Here is a 6,000-nt window from a genome sequence, read left to right as displayed (position 1 = left end):
ATTACAGGGTAAGGCCTGTCAGTTTTACTCACAAAGGTCCTGCACTGCCCTGGGTCTCACCAATAAGCTGAGAGCCAGTTTCCCTGCAGACAGAGCACCCAGGGAACCACTGTGAGTAAAGACAGACTTCAAAGGCGAACAGATGGTGAGCTCAGGTCCTGAAAGGTCCAAGCTGTTAAGTTTCTTTGTTTGGCACTAGCAAAACAATAAAAGGGTTAGAAATCAAAACTGTGCCTGTTTTTTCCATGGAAAAACTACAGAGATAACATTTCACAAACAAGAGAAAGTCCACTGATGCTGGAAATCAAAGTAATATACACAAAATGCCGGAGGAATTCAGCAGGCCAGGCAGCATCTATGGAAAAGAGTAAACGTTTGACGTTTCGGGCCAAGACCCTTCATCAGAATAACATTTATTCTTTTGCAATTTCACCACAAGGTGGTGAGATTTAGAAAGCCTGAAGTTTATAGGAAGCAAATTATTGAACCCTTTATTCATATTTACAATTGTGGCATAAGGTAAAACTAGTTGTGCATTTTTCACTTGCAAGCACATTTCTTTTCCCAAATATGCCTTGATTATCTATAGAATTCTCAAAACGTAAGCAATTGCTCCAGTATTGGCATAAGTATTTCTAAAATATCACGTGACTGACGGATTTTCCTGTTGCTCATGCTGTACAGTCAAATGTCTAGTTATTTCTGGATAAAGATCAATGGCTAAGTACTCTGTGCAGAGACCTGCCTGCTGTTTCCATGATAACGATCAAATAATAATAATTGATGCAAACACTTTCAAATCCACTATTCGAAGTTGGGCCTTCAACACATCCATTCAAATCTTGAGAAGATCTTTATTTAAAGAGCCTGCAATTGATTCACTGCTGACACTCCACACTTACGCACCAGAATAAAATGGATTAATTTTCTATCTGACAGGCTGCAGATCTGATTTTATTCCCTTAAGTAACACAAACAAAAATCATAGACATTAATCACCTGCAGCAATCTTGAGAGTTGTGACATTTTGCTCACCTTCAGCAACCATTAAACAGCTTCTTTCCATTTCACTGCTCTGATTTGACACATATTGTCTGCATTTATTGAACTGACTTTTTTATGAAAGTAAACAAAACATCTTTGATAAGAGACAGGTTTTAGTAAAGTAATCCCAGGTGAATTACACTTGCACATTAGATGTTGTCAATTTTATTTATTTTCAGTTAAAGTGGCTCTTAGTTTACAGATCATGTTTAGCTAATGGATGAGCAGCGAAGGCAGAATAAAACATAATGTTAGCTCAGTAGAATCTGCAGCCCAATTACATTCACTATTTTGCGATGATTTGTTAAATCTCTTGCATAGAAGGCAGCAATTTTTTTTGGCACACAAGTTAGAGATTGCATGACCATATGCAGACTCTGACAGAAATGTTACAGATTAAATTTAGCAGCTCATGTCCACTTTAAATTTGCCTATTATGGTGAAGGTTATAGAAAACCCATGTAAAACTTGAAAACATCAAGTCATCAGCAGTCACGTTGCCTCCACGTGCCAAATCAAAACAAAGACAAAAATATAGCTACATCTCTGCAACTATGCAACTGATTTGAAAGTATTTTTAATATTTAAAAAAGCTAGCATGCATAATTAATGTATCGTTTGACTGAAGTTCTCTAGATAACTGAGTAGGTGGAACAAAACATGTGCATCAAATACTGGTAAGTAAAAGAAAAAAAATAATCTGCCAGAACTTTTCAAATTATTTCCTGGTTAGTAAATAGATTCTGCAAATGCTGAAAACCCAGCGCAACACATACAAAATGCTGGAGGAACTCAGCAGGTGAGGCAGCATCTATGGAAAAGAATAAACAATTGACATTTCAAGCCAAAGCCCTTCTTCAGGGTCCTGAGTTGCTTCAGCATTTAGTGTGTGTTACTGGGAATATCTGCCTGGATGCTTGCTAAATGGCTGGTTGGTGGTTTAAATGTCTTCTAACAGACAGTAAAAAGCCTCCAGTATTCTGTTCTACCTCCTGTACCTAATGAAGTGGCATGTGAGTGTAAGTTCTGCTGCTGTAGCCCATCCACTTCAAGGTTCAATGTGTTGTGCATTCAGAGATGCTCTCCAACAACCACTGTTGTAACACCTGGTTATTTGAGTTACTGTTGCCCTCCTGTCAGCTTAAACCATTCTGGCCATTCCCCTCTGACCTCTCTCATTAACAAAGTGCTTTCACCGGCAGAAATGTTGCACACTAGGTTCTTTTTTTGTTTTTCACAGCACTCTCTATAAACTCTAGAGATTGTTGTGTGTGAAGATCTCAGGAGATCAGCAGTCTGTGAAATGCTAAAACAGCCCCATCTGGCCCCAATTCTCATTCTATGGTCAAAACCACTTAGATCACATTTCTTTCCCATTATGAAGTCTAGTCTGAACAACAACTGAACCTCTTGACCAGGCCTGCATGCTTTTAATGCATTAAGCTGCTGCTACATGATTGGATGAATAGATATTTGCATTAATGAGCAGGTGTGCAGGGTACCTAATAAAGTGGTCACTGAGGGTGTTGTTCTATGTTGTAAATGCTGCCCTTGCCTGTGATGTGCATATGTTGAAATTGAATTAAGAAATAGTTTTCGGCAAGAGAACACAGTAGAGGAATGCACAACACAAAAAAAGCTGGAGAAACTCAGCAGGCCAGGCAGCATCTACTGAAAAGAGTATAGTCAATGTTTCGGGCCAAGACCCCTCAGCAGGACTGGAGAGAAAAAGATGAGGAGACAGAATTAGAAGGTGGGGGAGGGGAAGGAGAAATACAAGGTGATAGGTGAAACCGGGAGGGAGGAGGGGTGAAGTGAAGAGGTGGGAAGTTGATTGGTGAGAGAGATACAGGGCTGGAGAAAGGGGATCTAATAGGAGAGGACAGAAGGCCATGGAAGAGAGAAAAGGAGGAGGGGCACCAGAGGGAGGCAATAGGCAGGCAAGGAGATAAGGTGAGAGAGGGTAAAGGGGATGGGGAATGGTGAGCGGCGGGGGGACAGCCATTACCGGAAGCTCGAGAAATCAATGCTCATGCCATTAGGCTGGAGGCTACCCAGATGGAATATAAGGTGTTGCTCCTCCAACTTGAGTGTGACCTCATTGCAACAGAAGACAGGCCATGATTGACATGTCGGAATGGGAATGCAAAGTGGAATTAAAATAGGTGGCCACTGGGAGATCCCACTTTGTTCTGGCGGCCTAGGTGTAGATGCTAGGCGAAGTGGTCTCCCAATCTATGCCTGGTCACACCAATATTCAGGAGGTCACACTGGGAACAACAGATACAGTAGATGACCCCAACAGACTCACAGCTGAAGTATAGCCTCACCTGGAAGGAGTGTTTGGGGCCCTGAATAGTACCGTTCAGGCCTCTTCCCTCACTACCATTTGTAGTGCTTTTAGTGAGAAACATAGTGCTTTCATTTGGGGAGACAGACTGCAATGGATTATTAAAGTTAAATTGAATACCTCAGCTGGCTCTGTGGATTAAAATTTCATGCTAGAATCCTCAAGTTCAAAATTAGGAAGTATTTCTGTATGCAAAGGATAATAGAAGTGCAACTGGAAAATAATATAGGGACAATTAAGAATATTAAATTTAGATTTGATATATTTTCCCTAACCAAAAGAATGGTTCATAAAGGTGATTATTAAGGGAGGTGGAACACTGCCATTTATTACCTGGAGCACAGAAATGAAGAGCAGAGACTTTATGTTAGAATAGTCTCAGACACAGATGTAGTTTGAAGAGTTAACTTGCACATTATATTGTAAAGCTAACAGCAAGACAACACTGCATTTTTACCTCACTGAATCAGTCAGACCTGTTTGCTGCAACAGAGTAAAAATAAGAGATACCACAAGGCCCAGGTGAGCTATGTGATAATTGGAGATAAAAGTACACACTAGTACCATCACAATGGTAACTAAGGCCTTAACTGAACAAAGGGAATACAAGGGTCTCCAAGCATGAGATGGATATGCAGGTGATGTCAGAGACAGCTGATTCTGTGCATCTTTATCTTGTGTTGGTCAGAAAAGATGGCTGAAAGTCTGTGGATTAGTGAAGATTTTTTCCCTTATCTACAGTACCCTATATAAAAATAGCATGTTTTGCACAATTAGAAATAGAGTGTGTGACCACACCCTGAGATTGTATTGGGCACTCCCCTACTGCTCATTGAAAGACTAATAGAATAAATATATTTGACCTGAGACTGGACTGAATGAGTGATGTTCTTTCTCCACAACAGTACACAAAATAAATTAGGCTGTACAGTTTTGGTCACCACATTAGAGAGAAAACATGTTTGCAGTTGGGTCTGGAAATTTTTATTTTGAAAAGAATGAATATACTAGGATTTGTTCCTTGGACAGAGGAGGCTAAAGAAAGATTTAACTATAAACACAAGAGATTCTGCAGATGCTGGAAATCCAAAGCAACACACAAAAATTGCTGGAGGAACTCAGCAGTTCGGGCAGCATCTATGTAAATGAATAGATTGTCAATGTTTTGGGCCTAGACCGTTCTTCAGGACTGAGAGGGAAGGGGGAAGATGCTAGAATTGGAAGGCTGGGGGAGGGAAAGGAGGCTAGCTGGAGGGTGATAGGTGAAGCCAAGTAGGTGGAAAAGTCGAGGGTTGGAGGCAGTTGGTGGAGAGGTGCCTAACAAAGCGCTCTCACAATTTAAGATGGGTCTCTCCAACATGGAAGAGGACACATTGGGAGTGCCGGACATAATAGACAAGCCCAGCAGATTCGCAAGAGAAGTGTTGCCTCACCTGGAAGGACTGCCTGGGGGCCTGAATGGAGGTGAGGGAGGAGGTGTATGGGCACATGTAGCACTTAGGCCACTGGCAGGGATGTGTTGGGAGGGAGATTAGTGGGGAACGATGAACGGACAAGGGAATTGCAGAGGGAGCAATCCCTAAGGAAAGTGGAGAGGATGGGGAGGTAAAGATATGCTCAGTGGTAGGATGCCTTTGGTGGAAGTTACGGAGGATAATGTGTGGGATGGGGAGGCTGTTGGAGTGGTAGGTTAGGTCAAGAGGAAATCTATCACTGTTAAGATGGCAGGAAGATTGGCTGAGCCTGGATGTACAGGAAATGGAGAAGATGTAGGTGGGGGCCGCATGAATATTGGAGGGAGGGGAACCCCATTCTTTAAAGCAGGAGGGCATCTCTGATATCCAGGGATGGAAAGCTGCATACCGGGAACAGTTGTGGTGGAGGCGGAGAAACTGAGAAGACAGAAGAGCAGTTTTACAAGAGGTAGGGTGGGAAGTGGTATAGTAGAGATAACTGTGGGAATCAGAACATTTATAAACAATGTTAATGACAGCTTTTCCTGAGAGATGGAGACTGGGAGATTGAGAAAGGGGAGGGAGATCTCAGGGATGGACCAAGTAAGTTTAAGGACAGGTTGGAAGTCAGAGGTAAAGTTGATAAAATTGACGAGCTCAACATGGGTGCATGAAGCTACCATATATACCTATTTTGGGGCCAGCACATTGATGCAATCATTTAATTAAATTTTTTTTTAATTTAGAGATACAGCATAGTAACAGGTCCTTTTGACCAATGAGCCTGTGCTGCCCCATAACACTCAGGCAACCAATTAACTAACTAACCCATACATTTTTGGAATGTGAGAGGAAACCAGAGCACTTGGAGGAAACCCCTGCAACCACTGGTAGAATATACAAACTCCTCACAGACAGTGGAGGGAATTGAACCCAGATGACAGGCCTTGTAAAAGCATTATGAAAACTGCCAAGCTACTTTGCCACCCAGGTATGAAGAAGGCACACCTGCATCTCCACTTCCTCGGCAGTTTAAAGAGATTCAGAATTGCATCAAACACTGACGAACTTCAGAGTGGAAAGCATTCCAAATGGCTGCATCAATTCCGAGGCATTGATCATGTGGATAGTCAGAGGCTTTTTATCCCAGGG

Source organism: Mobula birostris, chromosome 16 (assembly GCF_030028105.1).
Source record: "Mobula birostris isolate sMobBir1 chromosome 16, sMobBir1.hap1, whole genome shotgun sequence".
NCBI classification, from domain to species: Eukaryota; Metazoa; Chordata; class Chondrichthyes; order Myliobatiformes; family Myliobatidae; genus Mobula; species Mobula birostris.
This window is presented reverse-complemented; position numbering follows the sequence as displayed.